Here is an 18,526-nt window from a genome sequence, read left to right on the forward strand (position 1 = left end):
TGTCCTTCCAAGCCAAGTAAATTGCACTTTGGCAGCATTGAACAGTCAGAGGCTAAATGTCCCTGTTTGCCACAGGTCTTGCAGCATTTCACAGTGCAGGGCGATGCCAGGTGTCCCACAGCGCCGACACACCTTTGGTTGTCCCACATAAAAAACATAGCCATTGCAGGCGCCCAGCCAGATTGTAGAGGGCAGGTGCCTTAAGCCTCCATTTACATTGTCCGGTAGCAAGCGAACCTCAAATTTCCTTGCTCCTGCTTTTATACCGTCAACATATCTAACCTCAGTTCCATGGTGGACGGTGCAGTACTGGTTAAGCCAGGTGTGAATGTCCTCCGTCTTTTTTGAAGGTACAGGCATTGAGCATTGGTGGTTCAGTGTTAGAATTCTCGCCTGCCACGCGGGAGGCTTGGTTTTGATTCCCAGCCAATGCAGTGGCTTTTGCAACTCGCAACTGAAAACCCACTGAAGCTAAGCGGGTGTGAGCTAGGTCAGTACCCGGATGAGGGTGAGCTACAGGGAAAAACAAAGCTTCCAGCTGGAAGCGGTGTTAATGGTGCCGGCGGGGGGGCGCTCACCCTGAGGTCTGTGCGGGTCCCAATGCCCCAGTATAGTGACGGAGATGCTGTGTTGTAAGAGGGCGCTGTCTTTTGGATGAGATGTAAAACCGAGGTCACAGCGCTCTGTGGTCATTAAAAATGACCACCAAAACCTTTGACAAAAGCTCTTGGTAATTGATGGTCTTCAAAAATGCTTCTCCTTTAGGTACATTTTAAATCAGCTGAAAAATGCTGTGAAATGGGGGGCATTTCAGGCCAGTGTAGGATTTTGGTTACAAGAACCATGAAAGTGCACAAGAAAGCCCGTACACCGAATTACACGGCTTTCTATTCAAAAGAGGACAAAAGAAATTCCCTGAGTTCGATTTTTTGCAGCACTGAGAGGGGCACTGTTGCGAGGCCAGTTAGCTCAGTTGGTTAGAGCGTGGTGCTAATAACGCCAAGGTTGTTGGGTCCGGCCGTCTGATTGGCGTTCTTTTCTTTGGGGGTTGGGAAGTGTCCGGCCGCAGGGGATCTTGGGACCTCGCTTTGCATAGCGGCTTCCCAGAGTGCGTCATTTCCGGCACAGTGTGGCTGGGTGTTTTCCGAGTTATCGCACGGATTGGGCACGCTCGCAAGCCGTGAGCCGCAGGCGATGAGCCCGGAGCTGAACGGGCCCCACTGGCTCGTTTGTAAGGCCAGGTGTATTGCCAACCACGACCGGCAGGGCAGAGGCCTTGAAGGCGGCCTGGGCTCCTGCAGCTGTGCAGCCACGCACTCTGGTTTCTCTTCATCTCGTACAAATCTTTCGCCTTTTACTAAAGATTTCCGTGGAGAGGAGCATGAATGAGTTCCATGCAATTTTTGTGCTTCCCTGCCTTCGGGTGGGGCGCAGCCTGGCTGGTCAAAGAGAGAAAACAAAAACGCTCGCAATCGATCTTGTTATGGCGATTGTGGCAGTCTGCTCCGCGAGTCCTCGGTCTCCGGCCGTCTGATTGGCGCTCTTTTCTTTGGGGGTTGGGAAGTGTCCGGCTGCAGGGGATCTTGGGACCTCGCTTTGCATAGCGGCTTCCCAGAGTGCGTCGTTTCCGGCACAGTGTGGCCGGGTGTTTTCCGAGTTATCGCACGGATTGGTCACGCTCGCAAGCCGTGAGCCGCAGGCGATGAGCCCGGAGCTGAACGGGCCCCACTGGCTAGTTTGTAAGGCCAGGTGCATTGCCAACCACGACCGGCAGCGCAGAGGCGTTGAAGGCGGCCTGGGCTCCTGCAGCTGTGCAGCCACGCACTCTGGTTTCTCTTCATCTCGTACAAATCTTTCGCCTTTTACTAAAGATTTCCGTGGAGAGGAGCATGAATGAGTTCCATGCATTTTTTGTGCTTCCCTGCCTTCGGGTGGGGCGCAGCCTGGCTGGTCAAAGAGAGAAAACAAAAACGCTCGCAATCGGTCTTGTTATGGCGATTGTGGCAGTCTGCTCCGCGAGTCCACGGTCTCCGGCGTCTGATTGGCGCTCTTTTCTTTGGGGGGCGGGAAGTGTCCGGCCGCAGGGGATCTTGGGACCTCGCTTTGCATAGCGGCTTCCCAGAGTGCGTCGTTTCCGGCACAGTGTGGCCGGGTGTTTTCCGAGTTATCGCACGGATTGGGCACGCTCGCAAGCCGTGAGCCGCAGGCGATGAGCCCGGAGCTGAACGGGCCCCACTGGCTAGTTTGTAAGGCCAGGTGCATTGCCAACCACGACCGGCAGCGCAGAGGCTTTGAAGGCGGCCTGGGCTCCTGCAGCTGTGCAGCCACGCACTCTGGTTTCTCTTCATCTCGTACAAATCTTTCGCCTTTTACTAAAGATTTCCGTGGAGAGGAGCATGAATGAGTTCCATGCAATTTTTGTGCTTCCCTGCCTTCGGGTGGGGCGCAGCCTGGCTGGTCAAAGAGAGAAAACAAAAACGCTCGCAATCGGTCTTGTTATGGCGATTGTGGCAGTCTGCTCCGCGAGTCCTCGGTCTCCGGCCGTCTGATTGGCGCTCTTTTCTTTGGGGGTTGGGAAGTGTCCGGCTGCAGGGGATCTTGGGACCTCGCTTTGCATAGCGGCTTCCCAGAGTGCGTCGTTTCCGGCACAGTGTGGCCGGGTGTTTTCCGAGTTATCGCACGGATTGGTCACGCTCGCAAGCCGTGAGCCGCAGGCGATGAGCCCGGAGCTGAACGGGCCCCACTGGCTAGTTTGTAAGGCCAGGTGCATTGCCAACCACGACCGGCAGCGCAGAGGCTTTGAAGGCGGCCTGGGCTCCTGCAGCTTTGCAGCCACGCACTCTGGTTTTTCTTCATCTCGTACAAATCTTTCGCCTTTTACTAAAGATTTCCGTGGAGAGGAGCATGAATGAGTTCCATGCAATTTTTGTGCTTCCCTGCCTTCGGGTGGGGTGCAGCCTGGCTGGTCAAAGAGAGAAAACAAAAACGCTCGCAATCGGTCTTGTTATGGCGATTGTGGCAGTCTGCTCCGCGAGTCCACGGTCTCCGGCGTCTGATTGGCGCTCTTTTCTTTGGGGGGCGGGAAGTGTCCGGCCGCAGGGGATCTTGGGACCTCGCTTTGCATAGCGGCTTCCCAGAGTGCGTCGTTTCCGGCACAGTGTGGCCGGGTGTTTTCCGAGTTATCGCATGGATTCGGCACGCTCGCAAGCCGTGAGCCGCAGGCGATGAGCCCGGAGCTGAACGGGCCCCACTGGCTCGTTTGTAAGGCCAGGTGTATTGCCAACCACGACCGGCAGGGCAGAGGCTTTGAAGGCGGCCTGGGCTCCTGCAGCTGTGCAGCCACGCACTCTGGTTTCTCTTCATCTCGTACAAATCTTTCGCCTTTTACTAAAGATTTCCGTGGAGAGGAGCATGAATGAGTTCCATGCAATTTTTGTGCTTCCCTGCTTTTTGGTGGGGCGCAGCCTGGCTGGTCAAAGAGAGAAAACAAAAACGCTCGCAATCGGTCTTGTTATGGCGATTGTGGCAGTCTGCTCCGCGAGTCCTCGGTCTCCGGCCGTCTGATTGGCGCTCTTTTCTTTGGGGGTTGGGAAGTGTCCGGCCGCAGGGGATCTTGGGACCTCGCTTTGCATAGCGGCTTCCCAGAGTGCGTCATTTCCGGCACAGTGTGGCTGGGTGTTTTCCGAGTTATCGCACGGATTGGGCACGCTCGCAAGCCGTGAGCCGCAGGCGATGAGCCCGGAGCTGAACGGGCCCCACTGGCTCGTTTGTAAGGCCAGGTGTATTGCCAACCACGACCGGCAGGGCAGAGGCCTTGAAGGCGGCCTGGGCTCCTGCAGCTGTGCAGCCACGCACTCTGGTTTCTCTTCATCTCGTACAAATCTTTCGCCTTTTATTAAAGATTTCCGTGGAGAGGAGCATGAATGAGTTCCATGCAATTTTTGTGCTTCCCTGCCTTCGGGTGGGGCGCAGCCTGGCTGGTCAAAGAGAGAAAACAAAAACGCTCGCAATCGGTCTTGTTATGGCGATTGTGGCAGTCTGCTCCGCGAGTCCTCGGTCTCCGGCCGTCTGATTGGCGCTCTTTTCTTTGGGGGTTGGGAAGTGTCCGGCTGCAGGGGATCTTGGGACCTCGCTTTGCATAGCGGCTTCCCAGAGTGCGTCGTTTCCGGCACAGTGTGGCCGGGTGTTTTCCGAGTTATCGCACGGATTGGTCACGCTCGTAAGCCGTGAGCCGCAGGCGATGAGCCCGGAGCTGAACGGGCCCCACTGGCTAGTTTGTAAGGCCAGGTGCATTGCCAACCACGACCGGCAGCGCAGAGGCGTTGAAGGCGGCCTGGGCTCCTGCAGCTGTGCAGCCACGCATTCTGGTTTCTCTTCATCTCGTACAAATCTTTCGCCTTTTACTAAAGATTTCCGTGGAGAGGAGCATGAATGAGTTCCATGCATTTTTTGTGCTTCCCTGCCTTCGGGTGGGGCGCAGCCTGGCTGGTCAAAGAGAGAAAACAAAAACGCTCGCAATCGGTCTTGTTATGGCGATTGTGGCAGTCTGCTCCGCGAGTCCACGGTCTCCGGCGTCTGATTGGCGCTCTTTTCTTTGGGGGGCGGGAAGTGTCCGGCCGCAGGGGATCTTGGGACCTCGCTTTGCATAGCGGCTTCCCAGAGTGCGTCGTTTCCGGCACAGTGTGGCCGGGTGTTTTCCGAGTTATCGCACGGATTGGGCACGCTCGCAAGCCGTGAGCCGCAGGCGATGAGCCCGGAGCTGAACGGGCCCCACTGGCTCGTTTGTAAGGCCAGGTGTATTGCCAACCACGACCGGCAGGACAGAGGCATTGAAGGCGGCCTGGGCTCCTGCAGCTGTGCAGTCACGCACTCTGGTTTCTCTTCATCTCATACAAATCTTTCGCCTTTTACTAAAGATTTCCGTGGAGAGGAGCATGAATGAGTTCCATGCAATTTTTGTGCTTCCCTGCCTTCGGGTGGGGCGCAGCCTGGCTGGTCAAAGAGAGAAAACAAAAACGCTCGCAATCGGTCTTGTTATAGCGATTGTGGCAGTCTGCTCCGCGAGTCCTCGGTCTCCGGCCGTCTGATTGGCGCTCTTTTCTTTGGGGGGCGGGAAGTGTCCGGCCGCAGGGGATCTTGGGACCTCGCTTTGCATAGCGGCTTCCCAGAGTGCGTCGTTTCCGGCACAGTGTGGCCGGGTGTTTTCCGAGTTATCGCACGGATTGGGCACGCTCGCAAGCCGTGAGCCGCAGGCGATGAGCCCGGAGCTGAACGGGCCCCACTGGCTCGTTTGTAAGGCCAGGTGTATTGCCAACCACGACCGGCAGGGCAGAGGCCTTGAAGGCGGCCTGGGCTCCTGCAGCTGTGCAGCCACGCACTCTGGTTTCTCTTCATCTCGTACAAATCTTTCGCCTTTTACTAAAGATTTCCGTGGAGAGGAGCATGAACGAGTTCCATGCAATTTTTGTGCTTCCCTGCCTTCGGGTGGGGCGCAGCCTGGCTGGTCAAAGAGAGAAAACAAAAACGCTCGCAATCGGTCTTGTTATGGCGATTGTGGCAGTCTGCTCCGCGAGTCCACGGTCTCTGGCCGTCTGATTGGCGCTCTTTTCTTTGGGGGGCGGGAAGTGTCCGGCCGCAGGGGATCTTGGGACCTCGCTTTGCATAGCGGCTTCCCAGAGTGCGTCGTTTCCGGCACAGTGTGGCCGGGTGTTTTCCGAGTTATCGCACGGATTCGGCACGCTCGCAAGCCGTGAGCCGCAGGCGATGAGCCCGGAGCTAAACGGGCCCCACTGGCTCGTTTGTAAGGCCAGGTGTATTGCAAACCACGACCGGCAGGGCAGAGGCCTTGAAGGCGGCCTGGGCTCCTGCAGCTGTGCAGCCACGCACTCTGGTTTCTCTTCATCTCGTACAAATCTTTCGCCTTTTACTAAAGATTTCCGTGGAGAGGAGCATAAATGAGTTCCATGCAATTTTTGTGCTTCCCTGCCTTCGGGTGGGGCGCAGCCTGGCTGGTCAAAGAGAGAAAACAAAAACGCTCGCAATCGGTCTTGTGATGGCGATTGTGGCAGTCTGCTCCGCGAGTCCTCGGTCTCCGGCCGTCTGATTGGCGCTCTTTTCTTTGGGGGTTGGGAAGTGTCCGGCTGCAGGGGATCTTGGGACCTCGCTTTGCATAGCGGCTTCCCAGAGTGCGTCGTTTCCGGCACAGTGTGGCCGGGTGTTTTCCGAGTTATCGCACGGATTGGTCACGCTCGCAAGCCGTGAGCCGCAGGCGATGAGCCCGGAGCTGAACGGGCCCCACTGGCTAGTTTGTAAGGCCAGGTGCATTGCCAACCACGACCGGCAGCGCAGAGGCTTTGAAGGCGGCCTGGGCTCCTGCAGCTTTGCAGCCACGCACTCTGGTTTTTCTTCATCTCGTACAAATCTTTCGCCTTTTACTAAAGATTTCCGTGGAGAGGAGCATGAATGAGTTCCATGCAATTTTTGTGCTTCCCTGCCTTCGGGTGGGGTGCAGCCTGGCTGGTCAAAGAGAGAAAACAAAAACGCTCGCAATCGGTCTTGTTATGGCGATTGTGGCAGTCTGCTCCGCGAGTCCACGGTCTCCGGCGTCTGATTGGCGCTCTTTTCTTTGGGGGGCGGGAAGTGTCCGGCCGCAGGGGATCTTGGGACCTCGCTTTGCATAGCGGCTTCCCAGAGTGCGTCGTTTCCGGCACAGTGTGGCCGGGTGTTTTCCGAGTTATCGCATGGATTCGGCACGCTCGCAAGCCGTGAGCCGCAGGCGATGAGCCCGGAGCTGAACGGGCCCCACTGGCTCGTTTGTAAGGCCAGGTGTATTGCCAACCACGACCGGCAGGGCAGAGGCTTTGAAGGCGGCCTGGGCTCCTGCAGCTGTGCAGCCACGCACTCTGGTTTCTCTTCATCTCGTACAAATCTTTCGCCTTTTACTAAAGATTTCCGTGGAGAGGAGCATGAATGAGTTCCATGCAATTTTTGTGCTTCCCTGCTTTTTGGTGGGGCGCAGCCTGGCTGGTCAAAGAGAGAAAACAAAAACGCTCGCAATCGGTCTTGTTATGGCGATTGTGGCAGTCTGCTCCGCGAGTCCTCGGTCTCCGGCCGTCTGATTGGCGCTCTTTTCTTTGGGGGTTGGGAAGTGTCCGGCCGCAGGGGATCTTGGGACCTCGCTTTGCATAGCGGCTTCCCAGAGTGCGTCATTTCCGGCACAGTGTGGCTGGGTGTTTTCCGAGTTATCGCACGGATTGGGCACGCTCGCAAGCCGTGAGCCGCAGGCGATGAGCCCGGAGCTGAACGGGCCCCACTGGCTCGTTTGTAAGGCCAGGTGTATTGCCAACCACGACCGGCAGGGCAGAGGCCTTGAAGGCGGCCTGGGCTCCTGCAGCTGTGCAGCCACGCACTCTGGTTTCTCTTCATCTCGTACAAATCTTTCGCCTTTTACTAAAGATTTCCGTGGAGAGGAGCATGAATGAGTTCCATGCAATTTTTGTGCTTCCCTGCTTTTTGGTGGGGCGCAGCCTGGCTGGTCAAAGAGAGAAAACAAAAACGCTCGCAATCGGTCTTGTTATGGCGATTGTGGCAGTCTGCTCCGCGAGTCCTCGGTCTCCGGCCGTCTGATTGGCGCTCTTTTCTTTGGGGGTTGGGAAGTGTCCGGCCGCAGGGGATCTTGGGACCTCGCTTTGCATAGCGGCTTCCCAGAGTGCGTCATTTCCGGCACAGTGTGGCTGGGTGTTTTCCGAGTTATCGCACGGATTGGGCACGCTCGCAAGCCGTGAGCCGCAGGCGATGAGCCCGGAGCTGAACGGGCCCCACTGGCTCGTTTGTAAGGCCAGGTGTATTGCCAACCACGACCGGCAGGGCAGAGGCCTTGAAGGCGGCCTGGGCTCCTGCAGCTGTGCAGCCACGCACTCTGGTTTCTCTTCATCTCGTACAAATCTTTCGCCTTTTACTAAAGATTTCCGTGGAGAGGAGCATGAATGAGTTCCATGCAATTTTTGTGCTTCCCTGCCTTCGGGTGGGGCGCAGCCTGGCTGGTCAAAGAGAGAAAACAAAAACGCTCGCAATCGGTCTTGTTATGGCGATTGTGGCAGTCTGCTCCGCGAGTCCTCGGTCTCCGGCCGTCTGATTGGCGCTCTTTTCTTTGGGGGTTGGGAAGTGTCCGGCTGCAGGGGATCTTGGGACCTCGCTTTGCATAGCGGCTTCCCAGAGTGCGTCGTTTCCGGCACAGTGTGGCCGGGTGTTTTCCGAGTTATCGCACGGATTGGTCACGCTCGCAAGCCGTGAGCCGCAGGCGATGAGCCCGGAGCTGAACGGGCCCCACTGGCTAGTTTGTAAGGCCAGGTGCATTGCCAACCACGACCGGCAGCGCAGAGGCGTTGAAGGCGGCCTGGGCTCCTGCAGCTGTGCAGCCACGCACTCTGGTTTCTCTTCATCTCGTACAAATCTTTCGCCTTTTACTAAAGATTTCCGTGGAGAGGAGCATGAATGAGTTCCATGCATTTTTTGTGCTTCCCTGCCTTCGGGTGGGGCGCAGCCTGGCTGGTCAAAGAGAGAAAACAAAAACGCTCGCAATCGGTCTTGTTATGGCGATTGTGGCAGTCTGCTCCGCGAGTCCACGGTCTCCGGCGTCTGATTGGCGCTCTTTTCTTTGGGGGGCGGGAAGTGTCCGGCCGCAGGGGATCTTGGGACCTCGCTTTGCATAGCGGCTTCCCAGAGTGCGTCGTTTCCGGCACAGTGTGGCCGGGTGTTTTCCGAGTTATCGCACGGATTGGGCACGCTCGCAAGCCGTGAGCCGCAGGCGATGAGCCCGGAGCTGAACGGGCCCCACTGGCTCGTTTGTAAGGCCAGGTGTATTGCCAACCACGACCGGCAGGACAGAGGCATTGAAGGCGGCCTGGGCTCCTGCAGCTGTGCAGTCACGCACTCTGGTTTCTCTTCATCTCATACAAATCTTTCGCCTTTTACTAAAGATTTCCGTGGAGAGGAGCATGAATGAGTTCCATGCAATTTTTGTGCTTCCCTGCCTTCGGGTGGGGCGCAGCCTGGCTGGTCAAAGAGAGAAAACAAAAACGCTCGCAATCGGTCTTGTTATAGCGATTGTGGCAGTCTGCTCCGCGAGTCCTCGGTCTCCGGCCGTCTGATTGGCGCTCTTTTCTTTGGGGGGCGGGAAGTGTCCGGCCGCAGGGGATCTTGGGACCTCGCTTTGCATAGCGGCTTCCCAGAGTGCGTCGTTTCCGGCACAGTGTGGCCGGGTGTTTTCCGAGTTATCGCACGGATTGGGCACGCTCGCAAGCCGTGAGCCGCAGGCGATGAGCCCGGAGCTGAACGGGCCCCACTGGCTCGTTTTTAAGGCCAGGTGTATTGCCAACCACGACCGGCAGGGCAGAGGCCTTGAAGGCGGCCTGGGCTCCTGCAGCTGTGCAGCCACGCACTCTGGTTTCTCTTCATCTCGTACATATCTTTCGCCTTTTACTAAAGATTTCCGTGGAGAGGAGCATGAACGAGTTCCATGCAATTTTTGTGCTTCCCTGCCTTCGGGTGGGGCGCAGCCTGGCTGGTCAAAGAGAGAAAACAAAAACGCTCGCAATCGGTCTTGTTATGGCGATTGTGGCAGTCTGCTCCGCGAGTCCTCGGTCTCCGGCCGTCTGATTGGCGCTCTTTTCTTTGGGGGTTGGGAAGTGTCCGGCCGCAGGGGATCTTGGGACCTCGCTTTGCATAGCGGCTTCCCAGAGTGCGTCATTTCCGGCACAGTGTGGCCGGGTGTTTTCCGAGTTATCGCACGGATTGGTCACGCTCGCAAGCCGTGAGCCGCAAGCGATGAGCCCGGAGCTGAACGGGCCCCACTGGCTAGTTTGTAAGGCCAGGTGCATTGCCAACCACGACCGGCAGCGCAGAGGCTTTGAAGGTGGCCTGGACTCCTGCAGCTGTGCAGCCACGCACTCTGGTTTCTCTTCATCTCGTACAAATCTTTCGCCTTTTACTAAAGATTTCCGTGGAGAGGGGCATGAATGCGTTCCATGCAATTTTTGTGCTTCCCTGCCTTCGGGTGGGGCGCAGCCTGGCTGGTCAAAGAGAGAAAACAAAAACGCTCGCAATCGGTCTTGTTATGGCGATTGTGGCAGTCTGCTCCGCGAGTCCTCGGTCTCCGGCCGTCTGATTGGCGCTCTTTTCTTTGGAGGTTGGGAAGTGTCCGGCCGCAGGGGATCTTGGGACCTCGCTTTGCATAGCGGCTTCCCAGAGTGCGTCATTTCCGGCACAGTGTGGCCGGGTGTTTTCCGAGTTATCGCACGGATTGGTCACGCTCGCAAGCCGTGAGCCGCAGGCGATGAGCCCGGAGCTGAACGGGCCCCACTGGCTAGTTTGTAAGGCCAGGTGCATTGCCAACCACGACCGGCAGCGCAGAGGCTTTGAAGGTGGCCTGGACTCCTGCAGCTGTGCAGCCACGCACTCTGGTTTCTCTTCATCTCGTACAAATCTTTCGCCTTTTACTAAAGATTTCCGTGGAGAGGAGCATGAATGCGTTCCATGCAATTTTTGTGCTTCCCTGCCTTCGGGTGGGGCGCAGCCTGGCTGGTCAAAGAGAGAAAACAAAAACGCTCGCAATCGGTCTTGTTATGGCGATTGTGGCAGTCTGCTCCGCGAGTCCACGGTCTCCGGCCGTCTGATTGGCGCTCTTTTCTTTGGGGGGCGGGAAGTGTCCGGCCGCGGGGGATCTTGGGACCTCGCTTTGCATAGCGGCTTCCCAGAGTGCGTCGTATCCGGCACAGTGTGGCCGGGTGTTTTCCGAGTTATCGCACGGATTCGGCACGCTCGCAAGCCGTGAGCCGCAGGCGATGAGCCCGGAGCTGAACGGGCCCCACTGGCTCGTTTGTAAGGCCAGGTGTATTGCCAACCACGACCGGCAGGGCAGAGGCCTTGAAGGCGGCCTGGGCTCCTGCAGCTGTGCAGCCACGCACTCTGGTTTCTCTTCATCTCGTACAAATCTTTCGCCTTTTACTAAAGATTTCCGTGGAGAGGAGCATGAATGAGTTCCATGCAATTTTTGTGCTTCCCTGCCTTCGGGTGGGGCGCAGCCTGGCTGGTCAAAGAGAGAAAACAAAAACGCTCGCAATCGGTCTTGTTATGGCGATTGTGGCAGTCTGCTCCGCGAGTCCTCGGTCTCCGGCCGTCTGATTGGCGCTCTTTTCTTTGGGGGGCGGGAAGTGTCCGGCCTCAGGGGATCTTGGGACCTCGCTTTGCATAGCGGCTTCCCAGAGTGCGTCGTTTCCGGCACAGTGTGGCCGGGTGTTTTCCGAGTTATCGCACGGATTGGGCACGCTCGCAAGCCGTGAGCCGCAGGCGATGAGCCCGGAGCTGAACGGGCCCCACTGGCTCGTTTGTAAGGCCAGGTGTATTGCCAACCACGACCGGCAGGGCAGAGGCCTTGAAGGCGGCCTGGGCTCCTGCAGCTGTGCAGCCACGCACTCTGGTTTCTCTTCATCTCGTACAAATCTTTCGCCTTTTACTAAAGATTTCTGTGGAGAGGAGCATGAATGAGTTCCATGCAATTTTTGTGCTTCCCTGCCTTCGGGTGGGGCGCAGCCTGGCTGGTCAAAGAGAGAAAACAAAAACGCTCGCAATCGGTCTTGTTATGGCGATTGTGGCAGTCTGCTCCGCGAGTCCTCGGTCTCCGGCCGTCTGATTGTCGCTCTTTTCTTTGGGGGGCGGGAAGTGTCCGGCCGCAGGGGATCTTGGGACCTCGCTTTGCATAGTGGCTTCCCAGAGTGCGTCATTTCCGGCACAGTGTGGCCGGGTGTTTTCCGAGTTATCGCACGGATTCGGCACGCTCGCAAGCCGTGAGCCGCAGGCGATGAGCCCGGAGCTGAACGGGCCCCACTGGCTCGTTTGTAAGGCCAGGTGTATTGCCAACCACGACCGGCAGGGCAGAGGCCTTGAAGGCGGCCTGGGCTCCTGCACAGCACCCACCCACTGTGTCCCACAGCACCACAGCGCCGACACACCTTTGGTTGTCCCACATAAAAAACATAGCCATTGCAGGCGCCCAGCTGGATTGTAGAGGGCAGGTGCCTTAAGCCTCCATTTACATTGTCCGGTAGCAAGCGAACCTCGAATTTCCTTGCTCCTGTTTTTATACCGTCAACATCTCTAACCTCAGTTCCATGGTGGACGGTGCAGTACTGCTTAAGCCAGGTGTGAATGTCCTCCGTCTTTGCCATTTCCGAGAACATAACAACATGCACCGTTTTCCTCTCTCTCTGTGTCAGAGGCTGCAAGTTGATCTTCTCAAGGGCAGGAACTTTCCCTCTTTTTGCCTCAAACACATCCACACATTGTTCAAACAGAGAATAGGTAGCAAAAACAACCTCAAATTCTTTCTGACCTGGGAGAGCGAAGATGAAATCCAAGTGCCGAGGTTCAAAGCCAAGTTCCTTCTGTAACACTTTTCTGCTGAACTGCATACGATCCATGAAGAGGTCATCCAAAAGCTCAAAACGTACAGCATTCTTGCGGGATCCAAAGGTTGCCATCTCAAACTGCAAAACAAACACTGCTTCCACAAAACAAGAAAACAATCCAACTACAGGCTGATCAAGGTATCTCCCCTGCCAGGTAAGCTGAGAGCCACTGGCTCGTTTGTAAGGCCAGGTGCATTGACAACCACGACTGGCAGGGCAGAGGACTTGAAGGCGGCCTGGGCTCCTGCAGCTGTCCAGCCACGCACTCTGGTTTCTCTTCATCTCGTACAAATCTTTTGCCTTTTACTAAAGATTTCCATGGAGAGGAGCATGAATGAGCATGAATGAGTTCCATACAATTTTTGTGCTTCCCTGCCTTCGGGTGGGGCGCAGCTGGGCTGGTCAAAGAGAGAAAACAAAACCGCTCACAATCGCTCTTACAATGCAGTAAGTAGCACAGGCTACTTAGGGAGTAGGCTCTTCTTCTTCTTCTTCTTCTTTTTCACAGCCTTAGTCCCAGACTGTCCTGGGGTCAGCTGCTTTGGTTGCTCTTCTCCATTTGTCTCTGTCGAGCACATCTTCCTCACTCACTTCACATACCTCCATATCTTTTCTCACACAATCTATCCATCTCTTTCTAGGCCTGCCTCTTCCATTGTTACCTTCCACCTCAAATTCCATTACCCTCTTTGTTACTTCCTCAAAGTCCCTCCTCATGATATGTCCATACCACCGTAACCTCGCCTCTCGCATCTTCTCAACCACATCCACCACCCTACATTGTCTACGGATTTCTTCATTTCTGATCTTATCCTTCATTGAAATCTGCAGAATCCATCTCAACATCCTCATTTCAGTTCTTCTCATCAAGTTCTCTTCCCTCTTTCCAACTGCCAAGCATTCAGCTCCATATAGTAGTACAGGTCTAATCACAGTCTTGTACATTTTGCACTTTAACTTTCTGGGAATTTTCCTGTCACAGATTATTCCAGTTATCTCTCTCCACTTGTTCCATCCAGCTTTCACTCTTTGTTTTACTGCCTCCAGTGTTTCTCCTCCCTTTACCAGTTTTGATCCAAGGTATTTAAAGTCATCAACTTGTTTCAGTTTTCCTCCATTTGTCTCCTCAACATTGGTCATAGTATCTCCTCTTCTCTCCATTACCATTATTTCAGATTTTTGTGCATTCATTTTCAGTCCACCCTTTTCCAGACTCCTCTGCCATTTGAACACTTTCTCCCGTAGTTCTACTTCTGAGTCTGCCATCAGTGCCACATCATCAGCAAAGATGAGTTCCCAAGGCACTTCTGTTCTTACCTCCTCTGTCAGTGTGTCAATAATGTTTATGAAAAGGAAAGAACTTAGTGCTGATCCTTGGTGTACTCCAACTGTGATTTCAAACTCTTTTGTCTCTCCCTGTTGTGTTATCATCTTCGTAGTTGCATCTCTATAGGTTGCTTGAACTAACTTCACCATGCTTTCTGGTACTCCTTTCTTCCTCAAGCACCAATACACCACCTCTCTGGGCACACGGTCATATGCCTTCTCCAAGTCCAGAAAGGCCACATACAGCTTTTTCCCTTTCTCTAGTGTCTTCTCCTGTAACTGTCTCATCACAAAAATGGCATCTGTTGTGCTTTTCCCCACTGAGAATCCAAATTGTGAGTTGTGGATCCTGATTATCTTCCTGAGTCTCTTGTCCAGAATTTTTTCCAGGATTTTCAATCCATGTTCCAGAAGTTTTATTCCTCTATAGTTTTAACACTCCATTGGGTCTCCTTTCTCCTTGTAGATGGTAACCATACTGCTTTTTGTCCATTCTTCTGGAATTCTCTCTTCCTTTGCAATATTGTTTAGCAATCTCGTCAGCCACTGAATCCCCTCTTCATCGAGGTTCTTAAAGTGTTCTGCTGCTATTCCTGATGGTCCAGTTGCTTTGCCCACTTTCATCTCTTTGATAGCTTCTGTCACTTCCTTTACTGAAATTTCTTGGATTGGTCCACACACTACGTCTGCCTCCACTAGGTTCTCCCTCTCATTTTCTACATTTAACAGATTTTTGAAGTACTCCAGCCATCTTTGCTTGATCTGTTCTTCTTTAATCAAGACTCTGCCTTCTCCATCCTTGAGTCCCGCCACCCGGATAATATCTTTTTTCTGTCTCGCTCTATGTTTAGCAATCTTGTAGATTTGGTCCTCTCCTTCCTTTGTTTCAAGTTTCTCATTCCATTCTTTCCAGGCTCTTTCCTTTGCTCTTGCTACACTTCTTTTTGCTACCTTCTTTAGTCTCTTATATTCTTGTAATTCTCCAGTGCCATCTTTCAGTGCCTTGTATGCTTTTTTCTTTTCCTTCAGTGTTTCCTGAACTTCCATATCCCACCACCACTCTTCATTTTCCCTCGGTCTGCCTCCTCTTGTCTTTCCACAAACCCTGGTAGCAGCCTCTTCTAGGATGTGGCTCATCTCAGTCCACTCTTCTTCAACTGAAGGCTCCTCTGTTTCCTCTGTGTTGTTTTTCATTTCTTTCACCAGCCTGTTGAAATCTACTTTGTTTTCTCTCAGTTTCCACACTTTTGTTCGTGCTGGGTGTTTCCTCTGCCTTATTCTTCGCTCCTTCAATATTGTGATGTCCATCACCAGTAGCCTGTGTTGTCTGGTAACAGCCTCATAGGGCAGGACTTTAGCATCTTGGACTTTCGCTCTATCAATTCTTCTCACTAATATGTAATCTATTTGGGTATCATGGCCTCCACTCCTGTATGTCACCTTTTGCTCATAATTCTTCGTGAACCCTGTGTTCACTGCAAACAATTCAAGAGCTTGGAGTGTCTCTAGTAGCCTTCCTCCTTCTTCATTTCTCTCTCCTAGCCCTCTCTGACCATGTTCATCTGGATAATCTGGGCATTTCTCTCCTAAATGTGCATTGAAGTCTCCTCCAATTACCACCATTTCATTTCCTGGGATTCTGCTAATCACTTCTTCGAGATCTTCCAAAAAGCTCTCCTTTTCCTCCTGTGGTCTTCCTACCTGTGGTGCATATACAGAGATGATATTCCATAACCCACTCTCAAAAGCCACCTGTACATTGATAATCCTGTCTGAGTGTCTAACCACCCTCACTATCTTGTCTGCTAGGTCTTTGCACACTATCACACCCACTCCATTCATTTTGGTACTCTTTCCAGCATATAGAATCATGTATCCCTCTCCTAGGTGTCTTGAGCTGTTTCCTTTCCACTTGGTTACTTGCACACACAAGATCTCCACTTTTCTCCTTGCCATAGTTTCAACCAATTCTCTCCCTCTCCCTGTCATGGTGCCAACATTCCAACTCCCCACTCTCATTGACTTAACATTCCTTCCAGGCCCCTTCACCTTGTTTCTTTTCTGTAGCCCCCACTCTACAGTTTTCCCCACAGTAGCATAATTTCCATTAGTACCCTGTTGGGACACAGCACTAATGGCGGACGTTGTTAACCCGGGCCCCGGCCGATCCGGTATGTGGTTTGTGTTCTTTGCAACCATGGTTTTGGCAAGATGGTTTTACGTCAGATGCCCTTCCTGACACAACCCTTTTAGTCGCCTCTTACGACAGGCACTTAGGGAGTAGGCTGATGTGTTTAAAAACAACCAGCGCCAGGCAGGAGTCGAACCTCCAAACTCCTAATCCATAGTCAGACACATTATCCATTGCACCACTGGCCCTGGTGTGACACTACAGGACTGTAACCCAGTGAGCTTAGCACTGCAACTAGTAAAATATTACCCCTGGTCCATTCTTTTCCAAAAGTGAGAAACACCTGTTTTCTACATTTTGTCTGTTTTAAAACCATATCTCTTTAAACCAAACCAAAAGTTTGTCTTTTGCACTGATATTCTGATTCATTTCGATTTCAAAGAAAAAAAAACATTACCTTCCAAAGCATCATAAAATTGTCCCTTCCTCCACACTCTACTTCTCTCTTGTAGTAGTACAGCAGACCTTTCCAGGTGAGCAGATCACAGAGTCCGAAATGAGCTTCCTCCATCAAGCAAAGTACCTGAACATGACTCTGTCATCATAAAAGCGCCCCTGTAATAAAGAAATTAAATCCGAAATCAAGAGGGCAGTTGCCTACTGAAGTTCAAGAAGTCATAAATTTTAACCTAGCAACACATTAAAGGCTGCATCTATACAAGTACGATTCTAGAAATGCTCACCAGATTACGTTTTAAGAAAGAACTGCGCCTCAGGTTCCGCCGAGATCTTAACTCGGATGGCAGGATTCAGAGTCTGGAGTGTGGAATGATGGCGCACGGAGGGTCCACATACTGTGGATCTCTCAGTGATCTTCCGCGTGTTCAAACCGCCAGCGTGTGACTCCCCTGTCCCCGTGACCTCATTGCTCTGCTCTCGCCTCTGTGCAGCTGAGCCCGACTCATGGTAAAGTGGAAAAAAATATGCCCTAAACGTGAGATTTACTCTGGAGTGAGGATAGTTGTTACCTTCTTATCGTTGAAACGGATGTATGTGATATGGCGACTAGGTTCTTCTCCATTAGCAGGCTTAAGGTTAAAGAAAAAAACATTGCTGACTTCTTTTTTTTTTGCCAGCCTCGAGCGCTGATTAGCGAGGTTTGTATTTCATGTTTTGCAAGTTGCATCCATTTTAAGAAAAACAAGTCGCGTTAAAGACAGGAAATGAATACTTGCATTTAATTAAGTCTAGCGGTAGGCGGTTGTCTGTAAGGACCAGTTCAGTTCGAGAAGACAGAACGAAGAAGGCACCACTGGGATTCGGACCCAGCATCTCCTGTTTAAGGAGACAAGCACTTTAACCAACTAAGCCACGGCGCCCTGGGAGTGTTGTCCTTTTGCAGCCACTTGGACACACCACTCAGACACATCTGCATTCGGTGTGTGCTCCGCCTGCTCGCTGAGCAAGTTGCCACCTTTACATACAATAGCAACATCGACACCAAGAGAAAGGATGACAAATGGCTTTTATCTGGAACTTTTCATGTCCAAGGAGCTCAATGTGCTTTCTGTGTACAACAGGGCCACTGAACTCCACACTGGCCACTGAACCACAGCAGTGGCTTGCTGGCTTGACATCTCCCAAGGAAAATGTTGAAATCGCATGTGGAACAGGAAAAGGACCCTCGAGTACGAGGGAAAAAAAAGAAAAAGATCATCTTTAGCGCGCCAACCCATGTCTGGACAGCCCAGTTTCGTCGACGAGGTGGCCGAGTGGTTAAGGCGATGGACTGCTAATCCGTTGTGCTCTGCACGCATGGGTTCGCATCCCATTCTCGTCGCTCTCTATGTCTGACACGTGTGCCTGTTCGACGTTGGCCCTCCTTTTGTTTGCTCCAGTACTAGAGCCGTGCATTTTCTAGCGGTGGCTGAACATGGTATAGTAGGCTAACGTCGGTATCGAGCAGTGGCAGTAACAGTATTTACGTGCCGCTGCTGCCAAGTGGCTCTGGTTTGAGACTGCGTTTTCACTTACTTGCAGCACAAACGGAGAAAGCGATTTTTGACAGTCTCTCGAGAGACTGCGCTAGGTGTTTAGGGATAGATCAAAGGGATAGACTTTGTCAGTTCCCCCTGGGATGATGGCCTCTCAAATAGTTTGTGATTCCTCTAGACGTTTATACAGTAGAAGCCTGCTTCGTGGCTTAAATCCAAGCTAAGGAAACGAGTTAGAGGTCTGATGCAGAACTGCGAATTCAATGAAGGGGAACACTACAGTACATTGCACTGTATGTGTGAGGAAAGCTGCCCCCTTCTGTTCCTTGTCGACCGAACAGAGGACTGTAAAGGATACCGCCAAGAAACTTTAGGATGCTGGTTGGAATCCAGCTCCAAAGAGGCCCCTTTGGGTGTTATGTCATCAAAAAGTAAGAACAGAGAATCTCCCTTTGATCAAAAGCGCAACAGAACTGTTTTCCGTGGAGCAGGTTTCAGACCCGTAGACCTGTTTTATTTGTAGGGCAGGGCGCATTCCCAAACGCGAATCTCCTGTTTTAGAAATGGTTTGGGGCGGCGTGAAGTGAAAATAAGAAGTGGGCTCCAGATGC

The 18,526-nt window shown here is 53.1% G+C and overlaps 21 non-coding genes and 1 pseudogene across 21 annotated transcripts; all 22 read left to right on the plus strand.

Moving 5' to 3' along the window:
* Nucleotides 1-1,313: 1,313 nt before the first annotated feature.
* On the plus strand, nt 1,314-1,430 carry LOC138231463 (U5 spliceosomal RNA). Its single transcript, XR_011186714.1, has one exon. It is a non-coding gene; the product is annotated as a U5 spliceosomal RNA (small nuclear RNA).
* A 391-nt stretch (nt 1,431-1,821) lies between these two features.
* LOC138231472 (U5 spliceosomal RNA) lies at nt 1,822-1,938 on the plus strand. The gene has a single exon (XR_011186723.1). It is a non-coding gene; the product is annotated as a U5 spliceosomal RNA (small nuclear RNA).
* A 390-nt stretch (nt 1,939-2,328) lies between these two features.
* LOC138231465 (U5 spliceosomal RNA) lies at nt 2,329-2,445 on the plus strand. The gene has a single exon (XR_011186716.1). It is a non-coding gene; the product is annotated as a U5 spliceosomal RNA (small nuclear RNA).
* A 391-nt stretch (nt 2,446-2,836) lies between these two features.
* On the plus strand, nt 2,837-2,953 carry LOC138231495 (U5 spliceosomal RNA). Its single transcript, XR_011186746.1, has one exon. It is a non-coding gene; the product is annotated as a U5 spliceosomal RNA (small nuclear RNA).
* A 390-nt stretch (nt 2,954-3,343) lies between these two features.
* On the plus strand, nt 3,344-3,460 carry LOC138231459 (U5 spliceosomal RNA). The gene has a single exon (XR_011186710.1). It is a non-coding gene; the product is annotated as a U5 spliceosomal RNA (small nuclear RNA).
* Nucleotides 3,461-3,851: 391 nt separating this feature from the next.
* Nucleotides 3,852-3,968, plus strand: LOC138231504 (U5 spliceosomal RNA). The gene has a single exon (XR_011186755.1). It is a non-coding gene; the product is annotated as a U5 spliceosomal RNA (small nuclear RNA).
* Nucleotides 3,969-4,359: 391 nt separating this feature from the next.
* Nucleotides 4,360-4,476, plus strand: LOC138231501 (U5 spliceosomal RNA). Its single transcript, XR_011186752.1, has one exon. It is a non-coding gene; the product is annotated as a U5 spliceosomal RNA (small nuclear RNA).
* A 390-nt stretch (nt 4,477-4,866) lies between these two features.
* Nucleotides 4,867-4,983, plus strand: LOC138231479 (U5 spliceosomal RNA). Its single transcript, XR_011186730.1, has one exon. It is a non-coding gene; the product is annotated as a U5 spliceosomal RNA (small nuclear RNA).
* A 391-nt stretch (nt 4,984-5,374) lies between these two features.
* LOC138231470 (U5 spliceosomal RNA) lies at nt 5,375-5,491 on the plus strand. The gene has a single exon (XR_011186721.1). It is a non-coding gene; the product is annotated as a U5 spliceosomal RNA (small nuclear RNA).
* A 391-nt stretch (nt 5,492-5,882) lies between these two features.
* On the plus strand, nt 5,883-5,999 carry LOC138231462 (U5 spliceosomal RNA). The gene has a single exon (XR_011186713.1). It is a non-coding gene; the product is annotated as a U5 spliceosomal RNA (small nuclear RNA).
* Nucleotides 6,000-6,390: 391 nt separating this feature from the next.
* Nucleotides 6,391-6,507, plus strand: LOC138231496 (U5 spliceosomal RNA). Its single transcript, XR_011186747.1, has one exon. It is a non-coding gene; the product is annotated as a U5 spliceosomal RNA (small nuclear RNA).
* A 390-nt stretch (nt 6,508-6,897) lies between these two features.
* LOC138231460 (U5 spliceosomal RNA) lies at nt 6,898-7,014 on the plus strand. The gene has a single exon (XR_011186711.1). It is a non-coding gene; the product is annotated as a U5 spliceosomal RNA (small nuclear RNA).
* A 391-nt stretch (nt 7,015-7,405) lies between these two features.
* On the plus strand, nt 7,406-7,522 carry LOC138231461 (U5 spliceosomal RNA). The gene has a single exon (XR_011186712.1). It is a non-coding gene; the product is annotated as a U5 spliceosomal RNA (small nuclear RNA).
* Nucleotides 7,523-7,913: 391 nt separating this feature from the next.
* LOC138231466 (U5 spliceosomal RNA) lies at nt 7,914-8,030 on the plus strand. Its single transcript, XR_011186717.1, has one exon. It is a non-coding gene; the product is annotated as a U5 spliceosomal RNA (small nuclear RNA).
* Nucleotides 8,031-8,421: 391 nt separating this feature from the next.
* Nucleotides 8,422-8,538, plus strand: LOC138231473 (U5 spliceosomal RNA). The gene has a single exon (XR_011186724.1). It is a non-coding gene; the product is annotated as a U5 spliceosomal RNA (small nuclear RNA).
* A 390-nt stretch (nt 8,539-8,928) lies between these two features.
* LOC138231480 (U5 spliceosomal RNA) lies at nt 8,929-9,045 on the plus strand. Its single transcript, XR_011186731.1, has one exon. It is a non-coding gene; the product is annotated as a U5 spliceosomal RNA (small nuclear RNA).
* A 391-nt stretch (nt 9,046-9,436) lies between these two features.
* LOC138231505 (U5 spliceosomal RNA) lies at nt 9,437-9,553 on the plus strand. Its single transcript, XR_011186756.1, has one exon. It is a non-coding gene; the product is annotated as a U5 spliceosomal RNA (small nuclear RNA).
* A 391-nt stretch (nt 9,554-9,944) lies between these two features.
* LOC138231506 (U5 spliceosomal RNA) lies at nt 9,945-10,061 on the plus strand. The gene has a single exon (XR_011186757.1). It is a non-coding gene; the product is annotated as a U5 spliceosomal RNA (small nuclear RNA).
* A 391-nt stretch (nt 10,062-10,452) lies between these two features.
* LOC138231497 (U5 spliceosomal RNA) lies at nt 10,453-10,569 on the plus strand. Its single transcript, XR_011186748.1, has one exon. It is a non-coding gene; the product is annotated as a U5 spliceosomal RNA (small nuclear RNA).
* Nucleotides 10,570-10,960: 391 nt separating this feature from the next.
* Nucleotides 10,961-11,077, plus strand: LOC138231467 (U5 spliceosomal RNA). The gene has a single exon (XR_011186718.1). It is a non-coding gene; the product is annotated as a U5 spliceosomal RNA (small nuclear RNA).
* A 391-nt stretch (nt 11,078-11,468) lies between these two features.
* LOC138231499 (U5 spliceosomal RNA) lies at nt 11,469-11,585 on the plus strand. The gene has a single exon (XR_011186750.1). It is a non-coding gene; the product is annotated as a U5 spliceosomal RNA (small nuclear RNA).
* Nucleotides 11,586-12,726: 1,141 nt separating this feature from the next.
* Nucleotides 12,727-12,853, plus strand: LOC138231516 (U5 spliceosomal RNA; annotated as a pseudogene).
* Nucleotides 12,854-18,526: the final 5,673 nt, after the last annotated feature.

Source organism: Lepisosteus oculatus, unplaced genomic scaffold (genome assembly GCF_040954835.1).
Source record: "Lepisosteus oculatus isolate fLepOcu1 unplaced genomic scaffold, fLepOcu1.hap2 HAP2_SCAFFOLD_60, whole genome shotgun sequence".
NCBI classification, from domain to species: domain Eukaryota; kingdom Metazoa; phylum Chordata; class Actinopteri; order Semionotiformes; family Lepisosteidae; genus Lepisosteus; species Lepisosteus oculatus.